Source organism: Stenella coeruleoalba (assembly GCF_951394435.1).
Source record: "Stenella coeruleoalba genome assembly, chromosome: 15".
NCBI lineage: Eukaryota > Metazoa > Chordata > Mammalia > Artiodactyla > Delphinidae > Stenella > Stenella coeruleoalba.
Genome location: NC_137161.1, coordinates 20,424,020 through 20,451,706, shown reverse-complemented (window position 1 = coordinate 20,451,706; position 27,687 = coordinate 20,424,020).

Genomic DNA, 27,687 nt, shown 5'->3' with positions numbered 1-27,687 from the left:
TTAAAAGTGGCGGTTACATTATGTATATATTTTATAATCTGTTATTCTGCTTAATACATCATGAACGTCCTTCTGTTTTAAGTACATACAGAGCCACATCACCATTTTAAATGGCTGCATAATATTCCATCATATGATACCTTTATTTATTTGTTACTATTTCCTAATGTTAATAGTAAGCCCATATGTATAGCTGATTCATTTTGTTGTGGGGCAGAAGCTGACACATCATTGTAAAGCAATTGTACTCTAATGAAGAAGTAAAAAAAAAAAAAGAAAAAAGTAAGCCAAATACTTGATCTTTAGGCTGCTTGCACACTCTTGCTGTTTATAAACAATACTGTGATGAAACACCCCGGAAGATACATCTTCTGGCACTTGCCTAATTATTTCCTTAGAATAAATTCTTTGAAATGGGATTGCTAGGTCAAAAGAAATGTACTTTTGAAGGGCTTTTGCTACATATTGCCAAATTGCTTTCCAGAATCACTATATTAATTTGCAGCCCTAGCAGTAATGCATAGGAATGCCTTTTTTCTTGATTTCCATGTCAATACTGGGTATTGTCAATCTCTTAAATCTTTGCTAATTCTAGCAATGAAAAATTGCACTTCCTTGTTGCAATTTACATTTCTTTGATTCCTAGTGAGTTTGGATTTTGTTCTTTTAGAAGTGCATTGTTAGAATATCTTAGTGGTGACCCTGATGGAATCTCCACAATGCAGAGAAGAGGATTTGTGCATTCATTCATTAGACACATGAATTTGCATCTAGTATGTGCCAGGCAGTTTCAGCAGGGAGTAGGATAGACACAGCCCCTGCCCCAGAGCCCACAGACAGCAGTGTGTGTGTCTGGCGGGGGTGGTGTGTGGCTGGTTGGGGAGGATTGGATCTTAGCTCTAGAGACATCAGGTGCCTGAAGCAGCAGTGAAGGAACCACAAGAAGCAGTGACTCAGTTAGTCAGTGCTGTGCTGAACCATATTGGAGCCTGATGCAAAAGGAAAAATCAGAAATACTAATCCTACTGGACTGAATGTCAATATTATGACATAGTGTGAGTGTGTTTCGTGTTTGGTAATTGCAATCATTGTTGCTTCTGTTGTGGTCATCCATTTACAATGCTTGGTGCCAGTTTATTTATCTCTTGCAAAAATAAAATACAGTGTGTGTGTGTGAAAAAAAAAAGAAATACTAATCCTATCTTTATTCAAATTTTGCTATTTTGTTCATCATGGATTTTTGCATTAATGATGATTTTTTAAAAATACTACTTTATAATATTAGGTATCTTGATTGCTGAGTTTTCTTGGCATAAGTTTAGATTTTATGCCATAGATGAGTGCCTCTGTCATCTTCCCCTTTTAATCCTGGCTCTCCTGATATAGCCCTAATTTAAAAAATTTCAGTGCACACACAGGTGAGATCCTGCAACCTGAACTCAGGGGTCTCCCGCCTTATAAATAGATGCTGTTCTGACTACATAACTGGAAAGACTTCAAGTCAGTCTAATAACCATTATGGGGAATTACTGTGTGCCAGCCCCTGTGTTAGGCACCAGGGATTTAAAGTCAAAGCCCTCAGTCATTGTTCCAGTGGTAAGATTCAGAGGTCCAAGTAAATAATATGCCTTGTAATTGTCCATTAGCCACCCCTGTTCTTAGAAGACATGGCAGATGGTTATGCCAGCTTGTTCCCATCCTGGCTGCCATCTTTGGTGGACTGAATACATACAAAGGTCTTGGACAACTAAGTATTAATAACAGTCAAAACATAATTATAATAAGTACAAAGTATTTAAGTGCCCCTATGTGCCAACATGACACCAGGCACTTGTAATTGTTAGATCCAGGAAGAAAATCAGAAACCACCCTAAATGTTTAAAACAGAGGGAATTTAATTAGGGAGTTGATTACACAAGTGATGGGAAAGTTGAGAAGCTAAACAGGAGATGGTGAGGCCACCAAGAGTTTATGCAATAGCAGAAGGCCACTACAACTGCCAGGGCTGGAGAGAAAAGGAGGCGGGGTTATCAGAGCTTGGGGCAGAAGTTGGAACCTAAAATGATCTGTTTCACAGGAGCTAAAACCATGGAGGAGATTCAGCCCTTGCTTGAGGAGGGAGGAAGGAAGTGATGAAGAAATACCTATTTTGCTTTCCTTCTGCCTTTCAATCTCCCATCCATACTTCCCATTGGCCCAACCCTGCTGGAAACCAGCTGACCTTGGATCTGAGTCAGAGGTCAGCTCTTTTTACGTTAGAGAGCAATGCAGGGGAATAGGGACCTTATCTGACAGAAAACAAGTCCAAGAACAGCCCCCTACTGCACATCAAATGTCTTTGAAAATTCTTGGGGAATTCCCTGGTGGTCTAGTGGTTAGGCCTCTGTGTTTCTACTGCCGCGGGCCCGGGTTTGATCCCTGGTCTGAGAACTAAGATCCCGCAAGCCACATGGTGCAGGCAAAAAATAAAAAATAAATAAAATAAAATTCTCATTACCACCTTGAAGTTAAGTACTTGATTCTATTTTAAATATGAGGCATCAGAAACCCTGAAGAGCTAAGAGATTTACTACAAGGACATACAATAAACAATTGGTGGAATTGTATTTGAGGTCAGGCTTGCTTGGGGTCGAGGTCAGGCTTGCTTGGGGTCAAGGTCATACTTTTCCTCCAGCACAGTCTCCCTCTCTGTCTCGAATCCCACCATCATCCAGGGCATCTTCAGTCCTCATGTGGGCCATCCATCCAGTGCCCTTGCCACACCATTCCTTGGCCTCTTCATTGACAAAGACCTTCACTTTAACTCTTCTTCAGCCACCAGGGCCACCATATTGCACAGCCTCATTAAATTCTATGTGATCGGTGTTCCCTGGAGTTATGCAATGTGATGGCTCTGTTGACAGCTAACCATGGCTATAGTTTGGATCTGGTCATTACATCTGAACTCTTGGCCTCTGAAATCTTAGCTTCTCAGAGTTCCTTCTCTGTTCTCCTTCCTTTTCCTTTCCTTCACTCTCATTGACTTGCCTTTTTGACCTTACTCCAACCCCATGAGTATTTATGTTCATGGTCTTATCAGTCCACCAGCCCTTCCTGAATCTACTCTCCTCCATGCCCAATCTGGGCCCCATGGTGATACACTACTCCATGACTTTTGTGATGCACTCCCTGGCCAGTGCTACTTTACCTTCAGCGTTCTTTGCTGGAGAAAACCATACGACTGTGGAGGTTGGGTTCATTATACATTTATGATTTTCATACCTGTTTAATGCCCCTGGAAAGTCCCCTCTGCTCAGCCGTAGTTTGAGAACTTCCCTGTTCCACATAGTACCACTACTAACCTCACTATTGTCCCTTGAGCCCCAGGCTACTCTTTCCCGGGAAAGGTCCCGGTACCTACATTCAGATGTCTCAGTTCTGGACTGATGCCAATAGAATATCCCAGGACCCGCTGGAAATGTAGGAGTGAGAAGACAGGGTAGAACACAAAGTTTTGGGTTGTCTTCATAGAGGTGATGATAGGGGCCTGATTTATTGAGGAGAAACACCAGAGACACAGGCAGGGAGACTGAGACAGAAGTTGGACATTTTCTTCCAGTGCATGCGAAATTCTTCCCCCTCAATTTTCCAAGAATTCTGGGCTCAGTGGCTGCTCAAGAGTTAACATACTCTCTCTCCATTCTGTGCCTCTGCCATTAATTACTCCAGTGGCTGCAGACGCTACCAGGAGCCAGGTCCTTGCTGTTCCAGCTTCAGAGTGGGTTTGTTGCCAACCACGCATTATAAAGGACTAATTGTGAGCCCCTTGCACCTGCTGGTTCCCCTTGTGGTTGGGACTCAGGGGGAGGGGTTATTAATGAGCTTGTTGCTCATTATAATAAAACAATGGGGAAGTTGGCAAAGGGGCTGGAGGTCCAGGTGCGGTGTCAGAAAAGGTTGGTTGGCATTTCTGGAAACACGACTTTATAGTCTTATCACCTGCTTCCTTCTCTGGCTCTTGCTGTGACACCCAGAGGTAAAAGAGCTGTCATCTGGAGGGACACACACAGTCCTTGTGAACTCATGGCCAGGGGGAGCCACTTTGATGGAGGAGTTGCTAAGCTGACACATGCTCCTGGTTGGGATGGTCCGGACACTGGGTATGCTGTGACCTCAGCCCCAGAGTATTGAGGACAGACCTGGCTGAGCCCAGGTGATTAATAGATGCAGCCTAAGGGATGGAGTGCAAGCCAGCGGGAGGCCACCAGAATGACAACGTCCTGCACCTGAAGGGCTCTGGGTAACATCCTGCTTCTGGCACAAGTACAGGACTCGGGCTGGGGTGAGGCAAGTGTGCAGAATTTAAGGAGGCTCCACTCTCAGGCTGTGTAAACGAAACAGAGCAGGACCCAGTGGGGTCCTGCCTGATACAAAAGCCTTTCTGTGCACCCATTTCTTGTTTGTAGGAAAAAGGCCTCCTAGACCTTCCCTGAGTTCCAAAGGGCAGATTCAAACAGTTACTAATTAGAGGAGTGAGGGAATGCAGAAACAAAGGAAATGCAGTCAAGAAATGATAATGCAGCAATTGGGCAGGGTCCTGGCTCCTCAAGGGATACAGAACAACTTGATACGTATCTCAGAGTTGTTCTACAGGACCTAAGGCCCCCACCCAGGTGGAGGATGGTAACTTCAGGCTGAGCACAGGCACGTGGACCCCAGGCTGGTTGGAACCAGAAGGCAGATGATTGAAATTCCTGGAGCACCGCCCTGTTACCTCACCACCAACAAATCAGAGGAAGGTCACACACCCTGCAGCCCTCCCCCCAGATTTTGCCTATAAAAGCTCTTCTCCCCAAACCATGGAGGAGTTCAGGTCTTTTGAGCACGAGCCTCCTATTCTCCTTGCATGGCCCTGCGATAAACCTTTCTTTGCTCCAAACTCTGCCGTTTCAGTTTGTTTGGTCTCACTGTGCATCGGGCACGCAGACCTGGGTTCAACAACACAAATGCAGGAGTAACGTTACGAGTGGGTATAGCACAGAGAACTATATTCAGTATCTTACGATAAACCATAATGGAAAAGAATATTTAAAAAACAAATGTATGTATATGTAAAACTGAATCATTTTGCTGTACGGCAGAAATTAACACAACATTGTAAATCAACTATACTTTAATTAAAAAAAAAAAAAAAGAAAAGAGTATCTCCTTAATTTTTGTGCCCTGAGTGTCTTACCTTAGTTCGGCCCATCACACTTGCTTGGCTGCATGAGAAGGGCTGGATGATGACTCCTCCTTGATATCCTACCCTGGGGCCTGGGCAGGTCAGTGGATGTCACTTCCTGGCCCCTGGTTCTCCAGGGACTGACCTGGAGGCTCTTCTGGAAGCCCAGAGTTCACTCAGGAAAGGACAGCTGATAATAACTGGGCAGCGTCAGTGTAAACCTCAAGACGCAAATGGAAGTGGGTAAGAGAAACCCACAGTGGGGTGGTGACAAGTGCAGACTCTTGGGTTTGAACTTCTGGGTTCAGGCCCCAGCTTCACCATTTACCAGCAGAGCGACCTTAGGTAAGATGTTTAATACCTCAGCATCTTGGTTTCTCATCTGGAAGTGGCCTTCTTTCTGTTCCTCAAGTATAAAAATTTGTTTGTGCCTGAAGAAGACTTCTCCAAGGTCTTTGCAGGACTGCTTTCTTCTCCCCATTCAAGCCTCAGGTCAAATGTCACCTCTCTTTGGAGAGGCCTCCCCAGGCAACACTACCTAAATGAGGTACTTGACATCTCTTTGACTTGTAATTTTCTTTTAGCTTCCTTTTTTAAAAAAAATTAATTAATTAATTAATTAATTTTGGCTGTGTTGGGTCTTCACTGCTGCGCATGGGCTTTCTCTAGTTGCAGTGAGCGAGGGCTACTCTTTGTTGCGGTACGTGGGCTTCTCATTGTGGTGGCTTCTCTTGTTGCGGAGCACGGGCTCTAGGCGCACGGGCTTCAGTAGTTGTGGCTCGCGGGCTCTAGAGCACAGGCTCAGTAGTTGTAGCGCACGGGCTTAGCTGCTCTGTGCGTGTGGGATCTTCCCAGACCGGGGATCGAACCTGTGTCCCCTGCATTGGCAGGCGGATTCTTAACCACTGCACCACTAGCTTCTTTTTTAATCAGTGGTTAGATCATCTTGCTCATTCTTGTTTTGGAGTATTTGTGTTTTGTCTGGGGATTATTTAAAATTTAGACTAGCTAATGATTTTATCTCTTCAGTTGTTGCCTTTCCTTTAAGAACCAACTATTGGATTGAAAAAGAAATTCTACTAATGTTTTCTCTTTCTACTAATTCATTGCTTTTGACTTTTATGTTTATGAATTATACTTTTAAAAATTTATTCTAACTTACCAAAATGATATTTGGTTTGTTTGTTTTTATTATCTCTTACTAAATTGTGAAAGCAGCTAGAAATATTGATTTTCTTTTGAGTACAGATTTGGTATCTTTCAAAAGTTTTTAACAGGATACTGAAAGGGACTTTTGCTGATGCCCCGAAATATGTGAATAGAACCCAAATATATAGTCAAAGAGATGTCAAGTACCCTAGAGCATATTGCAACCTGGGGAGAAGGGTTGAGTAAGAAACCCGCCAAGACATATAAAAGGTCTTCTGTGGTGGCCATAAAAAAAATCATCATCAGGGGAGTTCCCTGGCAGTCCAGTGGTTAGGACTCAGTGCTTTCAGTGCCATGGCCCCAGGTTCGATCCTAATCCCTGGGTGGGGAATTAAGATCCCACAAGCTGTGCAGTGCGGCCCCCCCAAAAAAAATCATCATCAGATCTCCTGCTGTGGGAACACAACTGACTGATGGCCTGGCTGCTGTCTCTCTGGATCCTTCACCATGATTGGGCCAGAGCTACGCTTCTCATGGGCTGCTCCCAGCAGTGAGTGACCACAGCGGGGCTACTAAAGCAGATCTACTCCTGCAGTATGCCAGGCTCCTCCACCAGGCAACTTTGGCTTTAGGACTACCCATAGTCCTGGCAACTGGGAACAACACTGTAATCCAAGACCCTTTATACCTAATCCTTCTTCCATCTCCTTCTCCTTCATAGGGACAGACCTTTGTTGCTGTCAGAAGGCTCTCCCTGCCTCCTCAGATCCCTTACTTTATCTTTCAGAGGTGGGTTTTCTGGAGAAACAGAACCAATAGGACTTTATCTATCTATCTATCTATCTATCTATCTATCTATCTATCTATCTATCATCTGTCATCTATTGAGTCGGCAAGCTGGAGACCCAGGAGAGCCGATGGTATAGTTCCAAACTGAAGACCAGCAGTCTCAAGACCTAGGAAGAGCCAATGTTTCAGTTCAAATTCAAAGTCAGGAAAAACGGATGCCCTGGCTTGAAGGCAATCATGCAGGAGGAATTCTCTGTTAGTTGAGGGAGGGTTGGCCATTTTCTCCTACCCAGGCCTTCAACTGATTGGAGGAGGCCCACCCAAAATCTACTTTACTCAGCCTGCCAACTCAAATATTAATCTCATCCAAAAATACTCTCTTAGGAATATTCAGAAGTAATGTATAACCAAATATCTGGGCATCCCAGTCAAGTTGACACATAAAACTCAACTTGTTTTAGTTGAGGCAGATGGTCTTTAGCATCAGTTTCAGAGACTTTTAGAGCTGAGGTGAGTTTGTGATTGTCTTGGCTTTTCCCTCATGGTAACAAGATGGCTGCTCCATCTGCAGTGTCACGTCAATATTCCAGTCAGGAAGGGCAAAGAGCAAATGACCTGCGTCCTCGGAGTCTTTCCTCTTTTAAGTGGCTTTCCTGGAAGGTCCACTTAATAATTTCCATCTTGACCTCTTTGGCCAGAATGTGTCACGTGGCCACTGTTATTTTCAAGGGAAACTGGGACAAGTAGTTAGTATCTTGGCATACTGCCTCCCTGCAAAAGTCAGGAAGGATGAGTGTTGGGTGGCAAACCAGTAATCTCTAGTAATGTCTGTCCAATGATGCAGATTGTTGATCTGGGTTTCAGCAGAGTTTCAGCAGAACTTGTGAAAGAATCTTCAGCTATTCCTAGGGAGAAGACTGAGAATATGGACTGGATTTTAGGGGATCCCAGTAGATTAATGACTAGCTTACTTATTGAGAGCAGATTAATGAGTTGATATCATCCTGCAGAGAGGTCTCGATTGGAGTGCCTAAGGGCTCTATCTCAGCTGTGATCTTATTTAGTATTTTTAATGAATGGTTTGGGTGAAGAGGTAGAAAATCCACTGATGAGACTCACAGATGAAATAAAGATGAAAAAGAAAAAGTGTGAAGAGAGGCTAGATGAAAGAATCAGTATCTGAAAAGGTCTTGGCTACCCGTGGGGCCAATTTGGGGCCAAATCTTAAAAAGTGAATCAGTGGAGGAATAATGGAGTGTCCTGTGTTGGGATGCAGAAGCAATGACCCCAGCCCTGGCTAGGGTATCTCTGGCTTAGCCTAGTGGGTCTTTAATGTCTTGGGGATTTTAGTTGATGCTTGACTTCATATAAATAATCAGGATGATACAGACCCCCAAATCAACTTGCTCTCACATAGTGTTAATAGAAATATCACAAGAACGGAGATGCAGGGCAGAGAATGAGAATTCAGTGGAAGGAGAGTGTCAGACCCAGAGGTATCCAGCTGAAATGTAAGTCTCTTCACTTCCCTCAAAAATCTGTCAAATTTGGGGAAGGATGTTTTGTTCCTTGTTTTATGAAAGAAGGAGGTCTGAGGAGATAAGAACTATTGATCTATGGAAAACTGTAGGGCCTGGAGACATCCAAGAGGCTGACTGACCAAGGATGGAATAAGATGTCATTGGAGGTGGTGAGTTTCCTGTCACTAGAAGCATTCAAGCTGGGGGAGGAGGTTATCGAGATAAATTAAACACTGAGCGAGTAGACAGATGAGTTGCACCCTAATAAAATTCTCTTCCGTTCATGGGGCTCTTTGATTCTCCAAATTTTCTGATGACCCCTGGGGCCACCTGGATCAGGCAAAGAAGGGTTGGTCATGGAAGTAGAGTAGCTGCTGACCTAAGGCTCTCAGGAGGTTGATGAAGCTCTGAGCCTTCCCAGAGGAGTGGAAGCACTGATTTAAGCCCCCAGGATGAAATGTACTGTTTCCAAGTGGTCTTTAGGTTTGACCACAGAAGGATAAACTGAGTCAGAATTGGACATTAGCTAACACAGCAGGGGGATGAGGGATCAGCAGGCTACCCTCTATTCTTGAGCCATCTTGAACCTTGAGAAGAACTTGCTCAGGACTGGAGATGACCAGGTGTGCTCAGGACCTTGGTTTATCCCTCTCCTCATTGTGGGTCAATCATCTGTGGCTTCACAATTAGTCCACGGTGTGATGGGTATGATTATAGGGGTGTAAGTGAACACTCCGCTGAAGTTACCAAAACATTTATAGAGTACCTATTATGTGTCAGACACTCTGTAGGAGCCAGAGATGTGAGAGAACTCAAACATGGTCCTGGGCTGGAGGGGCCCACAGCTCAGTTATGGAGAGGACCAAAGATCAAACAGATGTTTATGGGTGGAAGATCTTGATAGACAGTTATGTCGGGTGTAAGAAAGCCCATGTAACTAAGAAAGACATTGAAGGATGTCTTTCTAAAGCTGTGCCAAGGAGGGTCAGTGCCTTAAATGGATAAGAGCTCAGGGTGGGCTTTCCAGGTAGGGGGACAGCACGTGCAAAGGCCCAGTCTTGCAACGTCCTGGTGCATTCTGGGAAAGGCACGCTTTCTGCATGGTTGGAAGAGGGAGGTTCATAATGAGGGGTGAGACTCAGCAGATTTGAAACTGACATTGAATGCCACGAGGAGGCATTTTTACTTTGTCGGCACTAAGGAGCCACCTGGGGCTTTAAAAATAGGACAGGGATGTGATCTGAAATTTCTTCTAGAGGTCATCTCTTGGCATTCTGGAGTTTGTGGACTGGGCAGGGGTGAGACAGGGGACAGGCGACCACCTGGACCCAAGTCACCGGCATGGGTCTCCTTTCTTTGCCACCATTAGGCTGTTCCCAGATTGAATGATTCATGGAAAGAGACTTGCTCCCCCATACTTCCCCATTTTCGGAGGACCCTCATTGGCCTGGGGGAGGTGCTCTGTGCCTGTTTAGTAATCATATGTGGGGTTTCCCTGGGGGAAGCCCAGGGTCTAGGTGGACAGCTGAGGACAGAGGAGAGAAATCGCTAATTTGTCGTGTGTCTGCCGTGTGCCAGGCACTTCACACGAGTCATTTCATTCTCTTCTCACCTTAACTCTGAGAAGTTGCAGGTTTCCAGTGGTGGAAAATGAAGCCCAGAGAAGTGACAAGATTTGCTAAAGGCCTCACAGCCTGTCAATGGCAGAGCTGGGATTTTTTTTTTTCTTTCGGTACGCGGGCCTCTCACTGTTGTGGCCTCTCCCGTTGAGGAGCACAGGCTCCGGACGCGCAGGCTCAGCGGCCATGGCTCACGGGCCCAGCCGCTCTGCGACATGTGGGATCTTCCCGGACCGGGACACGAACCCGTGTCCCCTGCATCGGCAGGCGGACTCTCAACCACTGCGCCACCAGGGAAGCCCAGAGCTGGGATTTGAACCTGTATTTCCAGCTCTCAGTCCAGTGCCTTTTGCCATGCACCAGGGTCCCTGCGTTTGCCTCCCCCCAGGGCTGTTGGTGAAGGCAAGCTGGTGCATCTCTGGCTGGTAGACTGTGTGTCTTGAGGGCCTGGCTGACCCTCCAGGGAAGGCAGACAAGGCACAGCAGCTTGCTGGCAGCTCCCCGGTCCTGTCCTGTCCCTGCTTGTCTCCTGCACAGATTAATTGCCGCTCGTTGGAGGTGTGATGTTTCCAGGTATGTGTGGGAACGGAGGGGAGCAAAGCAGCCCTGCTGATCGCTGGCCTGTACGGGCACAGCTGGCAGCCTGCACAGCACCCTCATCTGAAAGCCATCTATCAGCCGGCAGCGCATTGCCATCCAGGGCCAGCTGCCGAGCTGGCACCTCTGGGCCTCCTCCAGTGTGACAGGCCTCTTGGCTCAGTGCCTCTGGGTTGGGCCCCTGTGTCTGCCTCCTGCAGTGCTTTGGGGAGTATGGGAGCCTTGTCTGATTGAGCCTTTCACTCTTGCAGGGTCTTGGGAAAACAGCAGCCTGGAGTCCGGGTATCTCTTGAACAGAGTTCCTGTCTTCTCGCTGTCAGCACCCAGGAAGAGCACAGCCATCCTCTGTGTCCTCCCAAAGTTCCAGAGACCAGAGCGTCCCAGCTGAGATGAGGCTGGAGGGCCAGGCAGGGCCGGGATGTGGCTCAGCCAGACCAGTGTGTAGATCTGTGTGGAAGGGGAGGATGGCGGTTGCTGCCTACATTCAAAGGGCTCTTGCCGTTCCAGCTCCGGGGGCCTATGTCCCCTCCCCAAGGAATAGGTGCCATTAACTTGAGCTCCTCGGTTTACAGCAGTGGTTCTTAAACATGCTCATGTGTCAGATCACCTACAGGGCTTGTTAAAATGCAGACTGCTGGGCCCCGCCCTCAGAATGTCTGGTTACCTAGGTCTAGGGTGGGGTTCAAGAGTTTGCATTTCTTTTTTTTTTTAAATACACCTGCATCTCCGGGACTTGTAACTGGAAGTTTGTGCCTTTTTACCACCTTCATCTATTTTGCTCATCCCCCATCCTCCAATCTGTTCTCTGTATCTCTAAGTTCAGTGTTTTTTGTGTTTTTTTAAGATTCCACATATAAGTGAGATTATACAGTGTTTCTCTTTCTCTGTCTGACTTATTTAACTTAGCATAATGCTCTCAAGGTCCAATTCATTATGTTGCAAATAGCAAGATTTTCTTCTTTTTTATGGCTGAATAATATTCCATTATGTGTGTGTGTGTGTGTGTGTGTGTGTGTGTGTGTGTGTATCTACATCTATACCTGTCTATTTCACATCTTCTTTATCCATTCATCTGTTGATGGACACTCAGTTTGCTTCCATGTCTTGGTTGTTGTAAATAGTGCTGCAGCAAACATGGGAATGTAAACATCTTTTAAAGATAGTGATATTTGCATTTCTAACACGTTCCCAGGTGATGTCAGTGCTACTGGTCCAGGGTCCATGCTTTGAGAACCCCGGTTTAGAGAAAGGCCAATCGAAGCCTTCCTTAAGTCCCCTAGGGATTTGCAGAAATCCAAACTCTCCTGGTTTCTTTGGGCTGTTAGTTCCTGCTTAATTTTCTGATTGCCAGCCTGCCCAGGTTGTTCTAGACCTGGAATCAGAGATAAAGCTCAGTCCCTTCCTGTGACTGACAGGGGCTCTTTAAGGAGTGGTCAGCAGACTTTGGTGATGGTTGGGGTAGAGCAGGGTCTCTACCAGTGCAATACAGACTCCATTCAGATTCTGTTGTCTTAGCTGTCCTTTGGCCAAGAGTCTTGAGAGGGTAACCTGAGATGATACATGCAAAAGATCTGGCTTGTGAAGGATGCGCAGTCAAGGCTAGTTTCCCCCCTTCCATCTCTGACCCATAAGCAGAGACAGATTTGGCTGCAGTTGACCCCCAGAAGAAGTATGCAGAAGGGAGAGTCTTGGGGATAATTCAGCAGCCTTCCCCTTCTCTTGCAGCCCACATTTGGCTGAAGATAAGAGACTTTCTCTCTGGAGTCCTTAACCCCACATGTCCCCAGAGGCAGGGCTGTCTTCTCCTGGATTTTGCTCCTCTCACCTTTTCTCAGTGCCAGGAGCTGGCCCGGTAATGGGTCCCAGCAGACTGACCTTCATAAAGACCTCACATCACATTCTTTAGACAAGATCCTTAACTTCACCTTTCCCTTTCATCCCACCCCTTGGGGTTTCATCCATCTGTCCAGAGCAGTCTACCAGCTGCTGGGTATCCTACGATGGCAAATGTCCCCCAATTTTTCAGGGTCCTGAGAGAAAGGCAAGGGGCTCGGATATCTCTTGGGACTCAAACTTGCTGCAGGATTGTTAGATTTGGTTGGAAGTCTCCAGCTGAGTCTCAAAGATCTGGATTACCATAACCACTAGAGAGCATTCTACTCCCTACCTCCCACCTTTACTCTCTGCAAACGTTGTTTCCAATATCACACACAGGCACATGTTCAAGTTTAGCTTTTGTCCTTTTGAATTCCCAGGGAGAATCATTTACCTCTTTCCTTTGCTCTAGTAAGTGCGACTTTGCGATTTGGGAAATAGCCCTGATTCCCTCCAGGAAAAAAACATTGAGAAGGTGCTTCAGCAGAAGGGATAAAGATGGTTTTACTCCTAGACTATACATTCCTTCCATGAGATATGTAATCTTAACTCCATGCTGCATCTCATGCTTGCTTACAGCACCAACCAGGGCTGTAACAATAGTTAACTCCCACTTGCCCCGGCCCCCTACCCTGGCTGCCTGCAATCACTGTAATTGGCTGGAGTCTTGGATGTTCTGGGCAGCAAGGTGCCAGCTTCTGATTTTGTTTCTCGGCTCTTCTAGGGTGGGGTTGCCAGAGCAGGGCGACTGTAATGGAAAGGTCAGACAGTTGGCATAGACTGCCTCTCTGATGGGACTTTATCTTCAGCAAAGAGAGCATTTTTTATTTTAACAAGCATGAGTTTGTTAAAAATAATGTAATTCTTACTTAAGACATGGGTGATTGACTTTATCATTTTTGCTTTCTGTTACCTTCTAAAGAGGAAACATCAATCTACAAGGCACGGAGTAGGAGGAAGTCATGTTCTGAAACTTGGGGTGAATCCCCTGCTACTGGGACAGGAGATAGAAGACTGGGGCTTTTGAATGTTGACCCCAAATAAATGCCTTAACATGCTCGAAGATTGCCCTTTCTGCAGCCTCAGGAGACAGTAGGCCCACCAACCTTTTCCATGGACCTTGCTAGTTTCTTTTCACACCAATGCATAATGTCAAATGAGGGACCCCCATCAAGGCGCCTGCTGCTTGCTGCCAGGAACTCCTGATGACTTCAGCTAATTTCCAAGTCTGGAAACATTGTTGACGGGGTGATTTCTGAAACGTGAAAGGCGTTATCTTGTCGTGCCATCTGCGGCGCGTCTGTCTGAGTTGGGGCTTCCGCTGCCGCTCTGCCCCCTTGCAGCAACTCTCACTGCTCCGTCATCATCTCCCACGGCTAATTGCTCCAAACTGACAAGGAGTCTTTTTTCATTTAGAGATACAGGGAAATGGAACTTTCTTGCTGATGTTTCCAATGCAAGCACGCCTTTTGGAACTGTAATTTGATTTTTTGGTTGAGGGGGGTCTGGTTTCAGCACCGGGTCAGGAACTGCTCCTGGGAAAGAAGGGACCATGAGGAGTGGTGACTGGGATGGAAGGCTCACCTGTGATTCTAATTTACAAGGACCCTGACGTTAAGTGGAATGAGTTGCCTTAGGAAGTAGTGAGTTGTCTGTCACTAGAGGTGTGTAAGTGGAGATGATTTTGTTTACTTGCTTGGAAGGCCCTAAATGGATTCAAGCTTTGACTGGGTGATCTCGTCTAGCTCAAAGAGTCTCATGGAATTGGTTATACTAGGGAAATATGAGGCAAAGAAGGATAATCAAAGGGTCAGGGCTAGTGTTGTAGTCATTTATCACTGTGTTAACAAAACGTCTCAGCATTTCAATGGCTTGAAACAACAATAATAATTTATTTTCTCATATGGCTTTTTTTTTTTTTAACATCTTTATTGGGGTATAATTGCTTTACAATGGTGTGTTAGTTTCTGCTTTATAACAAAGTGAATCAGTCATACATAAACATATGTTCCCATATGTCTTCCCTGTTGCCTCTCTCATATGGCTTTTGTTGGTCCTTAATTCAGACAGGGTACAGCAGGGATACCTTGTCTCTACTTTATGATGTCTGAGGCCCCATCTTGAGGTCTTAAGGACTAGAGGGCTGGAATTATCTAAAGGTTTGACTAGGGATGAGGACCCACTTCCAAGGTGGTTCATTCAAATGGCTGGCAAGTTGGTGCTGGCTATTGGCAGGAGGCCTCAGTTTCTCACCACATGGGCCTCTCCAGAGAGCTGTTTTAGGCTTCATGACATGATGACCTGTCTTTTCAGAGCGAACAATCCAAGGCAGAAGCTGCAATTCTTTTGTGACTTACCTTTGGAAGTCATACACTTTCACTTCTAAGTGATAGACGTCAAGATGGTTCAGTGTGAGAGGGGACTACACAAGGATGTGAATACCAAGAGGCAAGGATCCTCAGGGGCCATCTTGGAGGCTGGCTATCACAGCTAGGTAGCAAAGCAAGGCAGCCAGCTTCTACTGGTCGGGAGAGTTAAGACAAGTTCTGAGCTTAATCATATTTTAGCAGTAGGAAGTTAGCAGAGGGCATTAAGTCCAAGCACTCAAGCTTCTGTGAGACCTGTTCTCTCTCTTTGCTCACTCTCCCATGTGGTCCCATCTACTGCCATCTACTCTGGGCTTCCACATTTTTGCTTCCAACATTAGCCTTTCCTAGAGATTTAGAATTTCTATGTCAAATTCACTCCAATTACTCTGGCCTTCCATCAGCTTCTTGAGTACATCATTCTCTTTTATACTTCAGGGCCTCTCTACATGCTGTTCCCTCTGCTAGGTATACTGTCCCTAATATGCCATCTTCATCCCATCACTAGTTGCCTCATGTTTATCATTGAGATGTCAGCTCAAATGTTATTTTCTTGAGTAGTCTTTGCTGACTTCTCCTGTGGTAGATTGTCTTTTCCAAAGATGGTCACAGTAATATATATATATATATATATCTCCCATCCCACATGCTCTTTTTACAATGTGACATTGACATCAAGAGGTGGGTTTGTGTTCCCTCATTTAGAACTTGGGTGGACTTGGGTTACTGCCTTGATGAATGGAATGTGGCAGAAGAGATGCTGCATGACTTTGAAGACTAAGTCATAAAGGCAGCATCTTTCTCTGTCTCTTTCCCCCTCTCCACCTGTCCATGGTACTCAGCCACCATTTTGTGAGGAAGCCCAACTAGCCCATGCAGAGGGACCACTTGGAAAGCCAACATAGCCCATCAAACATGTGAATGAGTGAACCTTCACATGGTTCCAGCCCCCAGTTTTTGGGTCTTTCAGCTGAGACACCAGATATCATGGAGCAAAGATAAGTTGTTCTCACTGTGCCTCTTAAGAATTCAGAAGCCATCAGAGGTAATAAATGATTATAGTTGTTTTATGCCCCTGAATTTTGTGGCTATTTGTTAGGCAATCATAGGAACTAATATATTCCCGACTCCATCAGGCTTCCTTGTAATGTGCCATTATAATTTCTGTTACTTTTTCTTCATAGCATTCTTTGAGAGTTTGTAATTATATATTTACATGTTCAATTAATTTCTATCTACTCCTCTAGACTGTAAAATTTATGAGGGCAAGCGATATACCCATTTTGCTCACCAACAGTTTGCCAGAGCTTGGCATAAAACATGTGCTTAATAAATGTGTTAAATGGATGAACTAACGCATGACTTTTTGCCCTTCATACTCACAGACGCTTCAGACTTTGCATATACAAGCTCAAGCCATCATCCTTACCTCCTGAGTTGATCCTCCTCTTGCATTTTGGCAGACATCATTACCTCTTCAGATACTCAGGCCACAAACTTGGAAATCATCTTAATCTTTTCCCTTCCTCCTTCTCATAAAGGACTCCAGGTCTGTCCATTCTACCTTAATGCTTACTTCTTTCTCATTCTGCTCCCATTGCCCCACCTTTGTTCAGTCCCTCATCATTTCTTCCCTCCATTACATCAATAGACTCTTGACCAGTTCACTTCTCTCCAACACATCATCTAAAGTGATAGGTTGACCTTTCCACAATGCATACCTGAACGTTTCATACTTTGGATGAAAATTGTTCACCGGCTAGACATTGTCTTTATAATAAAGTCCAAAGTCCTTGGTAGTCTCCCCATATCATTTGTGGAGATAGATGAGATATAAATTAAACACAACAAAACTCCTTGCGGTGTCCTACCGGGATGTCTCCTGGGATTGATGTCTCCTGGGATTCCCTCCTCTCTTTCATCTCTCACTCTTGGCCACCTCCCACTGACCCCCCAGTTCTAAATATGTGCTTTAAACACATCAGGCTCTTTGGACTTATCCCAAATCACCTGTATTAATTTGGTTGTGAGTGACATAAATCCAACTTGAGCTAACTTAGGTTATAAGAAGACTTACTGGCTCAAGAAATCTAAGGATTGTTTCAGGGAGAGCAGGGCAAGAGTTCCCAAACAGCTAGACCACGTTGTCAAGCAACACCTCCAATCTCTCCATCTATTCTAACACATCAGCGTCATCCTTTCTCACCACATAAGGGCTTTCCTGATGCTCTGTTTAACTACCGTTGCATAACAAACCATCTTAATCTTAGCAGCATGAAACAACAACATTTATTACCATCTCTCATTGTTCTAATAGTTAACTTGACCCAACTGGTTGGTTCATGTCCAGGTTCTTTCGTGTGGTTGCGGTCCGATGTCGGTTGAGGTTGAAGTCATCTTCCTTACTCACATATCTGACTCCTGGGCTGGGGGCTTGGATAGCTGGTGCTCCTACAGCATTTTTCTTTACCACTCTATGGTCTCTCTGTGTGGTCTTTCTCGTGTAGCAACCTTAGAGTAGCCAGAATTCTTACATGGCAGCTCAGAGCTCCAAAGGCTGGTGTCCCAAAAGAGACTGGTAGAAGATGCATGGCCTTTTCTAACAGAACCTTGGAAGCTGCTTCTGCCACAGTCTATGCATCAATTTAGTAAAAAAGACTCCAGGTTCAAGGGGAGGGGCCACAGATCCATCTCTTGATAAGAGGAACATCATGTTTGAAAATCACCATATTTTGCTGCTGGAAACCTGATTTGTGACAATTCTTGGGTTTGTCATCTTACAGTTTCAGCCACGCTTTGGCCTCAAGTTAAAATCCCTCGGGGAAGGGGTGGGGGTTCCTGGGCCCATTTTATGTCACGTGACCCAAGCCCAGTGAACTCAGACTAAGGGACTAGTGTGTCCTAGAAACATGGCTGCTCCCTTGTGTGGATGTGTGTGGCAGGTCTCAGAATGGGAGTGGTGCCAGGCAGACAGTCGACCGACTGTTTGTGGCTCCAAGATCAGTACGTAGTACCTCCACACATTTGCTCACACCGTGCCTTCTCCCTGGAGCACCTATTCATGCTCCTCTCTAGCCTGTTCATTCTGCTTTGTCTTTCACTCTTGCCTCAGGAAACACTTCCTCCAGGAAGCCTTCTCTTCCTTCAGCCCCGCTGCAAGGCTGGGTTCAGTGTTTACTTCTCCCATTCCCAAAGACCTCTATGCGTACCTTAATTCCAGTACTAATTACACTAGCTCATAATTTCTTTCTTCCTTTTCTTCTTTTAAAACCTGCTAAGATGGGCTCTTCAATCTTTTTTTTTTAATTGATCTATAGTTGATGTACAGTATTATCTTCCTTTTTCTTTTTAAAAAAATCTATCCCTACGACAAAACTGTGAGCTTCTTTAGGGCAAAACTTGTATTCCTAGTGCCTAGTTCAGGATCTGGCGCTTAGCAGGTGCTTGATAATTACATGTGGAATGAGTGAATTAGTTGGAGCACAGAGGAGGTTGCCCTCAGAATGAACTGCTGTGTCCCTGGTGTGAGAAGATAGCTCAGCGGCTGTGTGCTGGGGCAGAGAGAGGCCAGCTTCCACTACAGCGGCCCAGGGGTGGAGGATCTTTGGGCTGCTTTGGGAGTACTAAGCCGGCCTGGCAGATGGAGGGGGCTGAAGATCCCCCAGGTCCACGAGCCCCACAGTTCTTCTGAGTCTCGCTGCTGCTGAGGGGCCACAGGAAGCCATGGAAACATTCTGGGGGAAAGCATCCATGCCAGATGTTGAGCTTCATCCAGATGACATAGCCAGTCCTGGGCTGGGATTTCTGACATCTGCTTGTGTGAAGGCCCTCTGAGAAGGCACGGAGAGTTGGCGTGATTGTTTGAATTAAGCCAGCCAGACCAGAGATTTAGGGACCAGGCAGACAAAAGAACAACTAGGGCTGCCATTTATTGAGTCCTTACTATGTGCCAAGCCCTATGCTAAGCTCTGTGCTGGTATGTTAACTGCTTTTACCCCTATAAGGCAGGAACTCCTATTATCTTAAAAGAGAACAAGGTTCAGAGAGGTGAAGTAACTTATCCAAAGCTTCACAGCTCATAAAAATCAGAGCTGGGATTTAAACCCATGTGTCTGACTCTAAGGGTTCAGCTAACCTACAGGCTTCTGAGTAGAAGGGTCCAGGCCCCCAGTGGGGATGCTGGGATGTGACTGCTCCAGATATAGGTTCGGGGAGAATATTGGCTAAGGCCTGGGGTCTTTGTGTTTCTGGGTAGTGGGGCCTGGTAGACTTGAGCTACAGAATGGTGACTTTAGTAAGCTTTGCCTTGGATTCTTTTCCTTTTATTGCCACTTTCACACTGCCTAACCTCCGACATCGCACTCTCCACCTCCACTGCATGATAAGGCCATGGTGTTGTGGGAAAAGTCAGGTACGTGGAGTACGAAAGCCTGGGTTTGGACTGTGGGGCTGTCTCTTCCTTGTGATTTGGTCATTTGGTCATTTGGTCATTTGGCTTTTGTTGTTTGTATAGCCTGTATCCCTCTACACAAAGCTGGCTTGTAGAGAGCTGCCTCTTACTGTGTCTTCACATGGTGGAGAAAGAGAGCGTTGGTCTTCTCCTTTTCTTGTAAGGACACCTATCACATCATGGGGTCCCTACCCTCATGACCTCATTTAAACCTAGTTATCTCCCCAAAGCTCCACTTCCATATACCATTACATTGGGGTTGGGGCTTCAACATTTGAATTTTGGGGAGATACTTAGGGGTCTATGTGGTGAGAAACGAAGGGATTCTGCTACCACCCAGCATAAATGCGACAGCCATATAAGTGAGACATCTTGGAATTGTATTCTAAATTCAGTGAAGCCTTCATATACCTGTAGTCTTATCCAATATTTGACTGAGACCTCAGAAGAGACCCTGAGCTAGAACCACCCAGCTAAACCACTCCTGAATTCCTGGTGCACAGAAACTGTGTGAGATAATACAGGTGTATTGTGTTAAGTCACTAAGTTTTTGATTGCTTTGTTATGCAGCAATAGATGACTAGTACAGATTTTTGTACCTGGAAGTAGGTGCTTCTATAACCCATCTATGGGAGTGACTTTGGAAATTGTTAGTGGCAGAAGATGTTGGGACTTTGAGGAGAGTGTGAGTATAAAACTAAAGTGCCTTGAACAGACTGTTAACAGAAGGCTGATGGGCTCAGAGGAGGATGTTGATGAAACTTAAATGAAACTGAGGAAATGTTACTTGAAACTGAAAGAAAGGGGATCCTTTTTAGTGGCAGGGCTGGAGTTTAGCAACATTGTTGCCTACAGAAATGTGAGAAGTAGAAAAGGTACCTACTGAATTGGGTGTTCTAGCTAAGGAGATATCCAGAGGGTTGAAGGAGCCACCTGGTTTCTTCTTGTTCCTTTTAGTATAATGTGAGAGGAGAGAGATAAGCTAAAGGAAGGACTGTCAAATAAGAAGGAACCAGGGCTACGTAGTTTTGAAAGTTTCCAGGCTCTTTGGGTGGCAAATGATGCTAAAATTAAGGAATAGACAAATATAAAATTTGAGGCACTTCCAGGAAAACATGGTCTAAAGACGAAATTCATGGTGTGACGATTAAGTCTTTTGCAAAGACCTCAGGAGATTCTAACGTGGCACTTAAGAGAACTGTTTAGTAAATAAAAAGTGCTAATAAGAAGCTTAAGAGTGTTGTCTCTTAAGTCTCAGCAGAAACTCAAGATAGACAAAGGCTTATCTTTTTATTTATTCAAAAAAATTTTTTTTAATTTAGTGAATTTATTAATTTTATTGGAGTATAGTTGCTTTACAGTGTTGTGTTAGTTTCTGCTGTACAGTGAAGTGAATCAGCTCTATGTATACATATCCCCTCCCTCTTGGACCTCCCTCCCTGTCCCATCCCACCCATTTAGCTCTTCACAGAGCATGTAGCTGAGCTTAACTTGATGAAGTTTGTAAGTGTGCCTTTTGTCTAATGGTGTTAACTTCAATTAATTTCACAGGAGAACCACAAAATAAGAGAAATGTACTGACAGAAACATTGCTGGCTGGAACTGAAGGGGACAGAGGTAGTACAAAGTGAAAAGAGGGCTTTGGACACTGAAGCTTCTACAGGTAGGACACAGGATGAAAAAATTATGCAGTTTCAAACGTGGGCCACATTTTATAGTAAAGGAAGGATACTTAGATGATCAAGAGCCCAGAGGGTGAAGCCAAGAGCTTCCAGGAATTTTTCCCACGTTGTGGCCTCTCCCGTTGCGGAGCACAGGCTCCGGACACGCAGGCTCAGCGGCCATGGCTCACGGGCCCAGCCGCTCCGTGTCATGTGGGATCTTCCCGGACCGGGGCACGAACCCGTGTCCCCTGCATCGGCAGGCAGATTCTCAACCACTGCACCACCAGGGAAGCCCTAGGCCTTGATTCTTAATCAGGGAACTGGCAACATGTGCCCTGTTAGATTTTAGAACCAAAATGGACAAGTGACTCATGTTTAAGTTCTATTTTTGTTCTTCTTTTTCACAGATCTTCAGACTGAGAACTGTAATGAATCAGACCTGAAGAACTTCTCCTGCACCTTGATCTCATTTACATGAAGATGTCCTAGATTTCTAGCTGATATTGTAATGGGATAAAACTGTTTAGGGGCTTCTGGAAGGGGAGAATGCATTTTGCATGTGGGGAGCTACCTGAAAGTAGCATAAGTACTATAAATCATTGGGGAGCAGAGGGTGGATTGTGGCAGCCAGGCTCCAAGATGGTCTTTTATGACTCTTACTTGTTGATATTCATTGTGTAACCCCCTTGTGGGAAGAAATTCCTTATTCAATCTCCTCTCAAATTGAATAAGCCTGGCCAGTAATAAACAGGTATTTCAGAAATGATGGAGTGTGACTTCTGAGGCTACGTCCAAAAGATATGAGAGTCATCATCTTGCTCTCTCTGGGATTACTCACGCTGGTGGAAGCCAGCTGTCATGTCATGATGACACTCAACCAGGCCTATGGAGAGGTCTGTAAGGCAAGGATGTGGCAAAGCCAAGCATGGCTTTCCAGTTATGTTAGTGAGCTGTTTTGGAAGTGGATCCTCCATCCCAGTCAAGTCTGCTTTCCTGGCCCACCTCTTGACTGCCATCTCATGAAACATCTTGAGCCATAATCACTTAGCTAAGCTGTTCCAAACTCCTGAGCCATAGAAACTACATGAGATAATAAATGTTTATTGCTGTTTTAAATTGAAAAGTTTTAGGGCAATTTATGACATAGCAATAGATGCTTTATATAGAGTAGAAAGTGGTAAATACTGTGCAAAGTCCTTGAGATCTCAGATGTGAAGAAAGCGGCCCACTGGGGTTTGGAAATGTGCCTCAGATGTAGGAATCAGGGATCCCAGGTCTTTGGAAGACCAAGAGTATGTAGGAAACATGGCCTAGGATGACTTCTCAAGAGGACAAATTTATCTATTGTGATGTAAAATGCTTTATATTGGTATCTAATTTGCCTTCTTTATGGTCTCATAAAAGTCTCATTAGAGTCTAGAACAGGAGTCAGAGTCACATTTTTCTTCATTGAGGTTTCTTTTAAACCTGACTTAAGTTTTTTGTATAATTGCACAAATTGTTTGCATTTTCTCCATGTAGAAGTTTACAATTTGTGCTGGGTTTGCAGTGTGAGTCCAGTAAAGTGATATCTCAGTAATTAGCCCAAACTGCTAAACAGGAGAAATATTATAACATGAAAGTCTTTTTTTTTTCTCTGTAGAAAACAGACTCAAACAGATTAATTCTGCTTTTGCATGATGCAGTCTTGAATAAACCATATATCTGGGTCATCCAAATCTCTTTCAGAAGTGGTCCCAGTCGGTGGAATTTCTTGTCCAAGCATGGACATATAGTTCAGTGCTAGCCCAGAAGGAGGTCCTCAGTGGAGGCCCCTCAGGCTTTGAGTCTTGTCTTGTTCAATATTTTTTATTGTTTTTGGAAGATTAGTAATAATTATGGTAATTCACATTTATTGAAAATTGACTAAACACCAGGCATTATACAGAACACTTTACATAGATTACCTTGTGATCCCAGCAACAACCTAATTTTACAGAATAGGAAACTTGAGGCCTAAAGAAGTGGAACAACTTTCCTCAGATAGCTATCTAGAGGTTGAAAATATAGAACTGGGGTGCAAAAGAGTAATCGTAGCTAGAGCTACTGATGTAGGAGTGTTACGCACAAACATGATAAAAATTGATACCATGCTATGCTTATATTTCTTTTTAAATTTTACACATCTTTAAAAATGTTTCATAGTATTTATTTTTCTTCAGATATGAATTCTCCCATTGTTTTATTTATTGGATCCCTATCAAGATGTTAATTTCTCTAATTTGATTTGTAATTTTTGTTTGTGTGTCTGTCTTGATTGTGAGCTCCTACGCTGCTTTCCCTTCACTCACCATGGAATCATGGTTGTCTCTGTCTGGCCTCAACTGTCCACAATTCAGAAACTGGTCTTACACTAGCAGCTCAGAGCTCTCACTCCCTGGGGATAGAAGAGCTCCAGCCCCTGAGTCAGAGAATACATGTGCCAGGTTCATCAATACTTACGTGTCCTGCTTTCTCCTTCCACCATGCGTCCACATCTCAGTTATAGCTTCAAATTCTTGGGTAAATGACGGAAAATATCAACCTGTTTGCAGGGCAGGGGGAGGCACAGTCGTAGTCCCTGGCCTCGTTTGTGAAACTCTCTCTTTTTCCCTGCCGTGCACGAAGAATGTTCAGTCCCATTCTTCTGTGGGAATTGGGCTCTTCAGCCTCACTACCTGATTCTAGCTTCAGTGCCTGGTGAACCCTCAACCTCCCTTTCTCCATTCCCCACCGAATTGTGGAATTTCATCCCATTCCTAGTCCAAAGAGATTTGAATATTGTTTCTGAGCATGATTATACATATGTTTTTAACACTTTAAAATACTTCATATGCCGTTTATATGAGTTTGGAGAAGGATGGGTCACTCTGTGACCTGGACAAAAGTCCATTAGTACTTCATTTTCATTATTTCCTTTAATCCTCAAAATAACCCCGTGAAGGTACTCTCATTATCTTCAGTTTTCAAATGAGAACACTGAGGCTCAAATAGATGAAGTGATCTGTCAAAGCCACTCACCTAGTAAGCAGTAGTAGACCCAGGATTCGAATCCGGGCAATTCCAGAGCTCATACTTTTAACCACTACCATATACTGCAGGACTTGTCAGAGCCTTTAATATGCTGATGGGCATCATGAATCTCCAAGAGTGGTTATGCAGGATTTTATCCTACTCCCGTTACGCCTCTTTCATGACTATGGCTCTGAAGATATACTTTGGGAAATGCTCTTGCAGGGACTGAGCAGGATAAAAATTGAGGAGAAGTCATTGAAGTGGGCTGTGTAATAGTCAGATTTCAATTGGTGTGATAACGAACAGTCCCTCGAATATCTGTACTTTATAACAACACAAATTTATTTCTCTCTTATACTACATTTTAGCAGCTGCAGTTTGGCTGAAGCTCTGTTCAGTGACTTTCATTTTGGGATTCAGGTTGAGGGAGTCAAGGAGACATCCTAATCTAGGACACTCTATTCTTACGGCAGAAGGGAAGATTAAGAGATTTTAAGAGGTAGAAACTTGGAATGCATCTTAACTTCTGCATGGACATAGCATATGTCACATCTGTTCACTGGCCACTGGTCAAAGCATGTCACATGGTCAAGCCCCAAGTCAATGAGAATGTATGTTCTCTTTACAGGTCATGAAGGAGTAAATAATTCCAACAATATGGAAAATGGAGCCATTGAGAGCACTCAAGCAGGCATCTTCAGTAGTAGAAGGGAGGGAAATTGGAAGTTGTACTATAAAGGCTTTAGGGAAAACATGGGAGATGTGAAAGTGGCAGAAAACATGTGGGCTGAATGTTTTTATGGTTTTACATTGCCTCATGGGTCAGTAACAGAGGCCACCCAGCCTAGGACATGATGCTGGAGGCATCAAGTGGAGTGTGGTGGTACCTGGATATCCTCTTTGATATCAGCCCCTGATGTCAGAAATGTGCTGCTGTCTTGCTCATTTCCATACGCCTTACACATTCAGAGAGCCCTCTGCACAAACTTTTCTGAATCTATTTATGTATCTTCATTTACTTTCCTCCCCCTTTTCAATTGCTCCCTAATCAGCAGCTGATGATACCCACCCTATAACCTGAATGTGATGTCATCTTTGGTATTGTTCAAGAAATAGCATTTAACAGTTGTTAAATAGGGGAGTTCATTTTTAGAACGCTGCCTGTTTATCTTCTCCTTCTTTACAAAGGTGATTAAGATTTATTTTTACTTGGATGAAAACAGCTTTCATTGATTTCTGCCCCATAGAGAGCTAGGTGGACAGTCGCTTTAGCCAGAGAGGAGGTTAACCCTTTTCTTCCTGTCACTGAGGAAGGCTACACAAATGTCTCCCGGGTCATGGTTAATGGGTAAACAGAGTCGAAATTGTCTTGCTTTGTACGGAAGTAGCAAACCCTGAAATCAGAGAGTGTGAACTCTCTGTGCTCAGTAGAGAGGCTATTTTGAGGATTCTTAGGACAAAGCTCTTAGGAAGCTTTGTCCTGGATGACTACCAGGGGTGAGTGTAACTTGCTCCAAACCAGCTCTAACTGTGGCCTTCCAGTCTCTCATGCTGGGATCTGTACTTCCTTTCCATCACCCTCTACACCTCCGTGTCTTCAAACTCTGTATCCTTCTCTTGGAAGAGATACTTCTACATTTTCAGGTACTTGTTAGAGCAACATCCAAATTCTAGGTATCAAAATCTGCATGAGTTTCCCACTGCTGCTGTAACACATTGCCACACACTTAGTTGCTGAAAACAGCACGGATTTATTACCTTACAGTTCTAGAAATCAGAGTCTGAAATGGGTCTTATGGGGCCAAAAGCAAGGTGTCGACAAGGTTGAATTCCTTCTACAGGCTCTAAAGGAGAACCCATTTCTGGGCTTTTCCTGCTTCTAGAAGCTGTCCACATTCCTTGACTCATGGCCTCCTTCCATCATCAAAACCAACAATGAATGGCTGGTCAAATATTTCTCATGATGTCATTTCTTTGGTGCCGACTCTTCTGGCTCCTTTCCCCGATTTAAGGACCCTTGTGGTTACATTGAGCCCATCTGGATAATCCAGGATAATCTCTTTATCTTGAGGTAAGCTGATTAGCAACCTCAATTCCGTCTGCAACCCTTGACATGTACCCTTAACACATTCACAGGTTCTGAGGATTAGAACATGGACATTTTTTTGGGGGGGGGCAGGCATTATTCTCTCTACCATAACAGCTAAATCTTTTGCTCTCGTCAAATGTACCAATGGAGATGATTTTATTTTACCTGCATTGGTGAGGGTGTCTTTTTTTTTTTTTTTGCAGTACACGGGCCTCTCACTGTTGTGGCCTCTCCCGTTGCGGAGCACAGGCTCCGGACGTGCAGGCTCAGCGACCATGGCTCATGGGCCCAGCCGCTCCGCGGCATGTGGGATCTTCCTGGACCAGGGCACGAACCCGTGTCCCCTGCATTGGCAGGCGGACTCTCAACCACTGCGCCACCAGGGAAGCCCAATGAGGGTGTCTTTTTACTCAGACTACTGATTCAAATGCTAATCCTTTCTGGAGACACCCTCACGGACACATCCAGAAATAATGTTTTACCATCTATCTGGACATCTCTTAGCCCAGTCAAGTTGACACATAAAATTAACCATCACTTGATCAGAGCTGAAGCTGAGGGGAGTCAGCAGGGGGGCAGAGCATGTAGGGCATTAGAAAACATGGTAAGAATTTTGGCATTTATTCTGAGATCCATGAGATGTCATTGGTCCCCATCTCCTCATCCTCTTTGGGGAGAATGAAATATTTGTATATTTCCAGCTCTTGGTACAGTAAAATTTCCAGCACAGCTATTAAATGAATAAGTGATTGAGGGACTACATATGTTCCATGCATGTTTAATACCTGCATATAAATATACATACATACACATATGACCTTTGGTTTCCGCCTTCCCATGTGGCATTTATTAACATGGAAGAATAACTGGAGTTTGACGGAAGCCAAGTTATATTGCAAGTAAAGCAGTTAGAGCACGTTTTACCTTCTGGAAACATGCCATGCTAGCTTCAGAGGGGTTGGGCCAGTTCCTAGAGAAGCATTTAGCTGTTAAAAGAACCTGCCATTAGATTTAAATTGACTGATGAAATGGCACCTAATTTGCTTGCAGCCAGAGGGTCCTGGATAACTTTTAGAAAGACCTAAATTTCTTATTGTGCAGGGAGAGCTTGAGAACTGTTAATAGGCAAATCAGTGGATTAAGAAAGGGTTTCTGGGAGTCCTAAACCCAGAAGCATGAAATGTTCTTTAATTCTACAGCTTCCCAGTAGAATGCTTGTAATAAATGATAATGGTGGTCAGGAAGACTATACAGTTACATGAAAAAATCCTTATTATCAACCCAAGTGGAAATCAAAGCAATATATGGAATAGTGTAAATGATTTTTTATGTT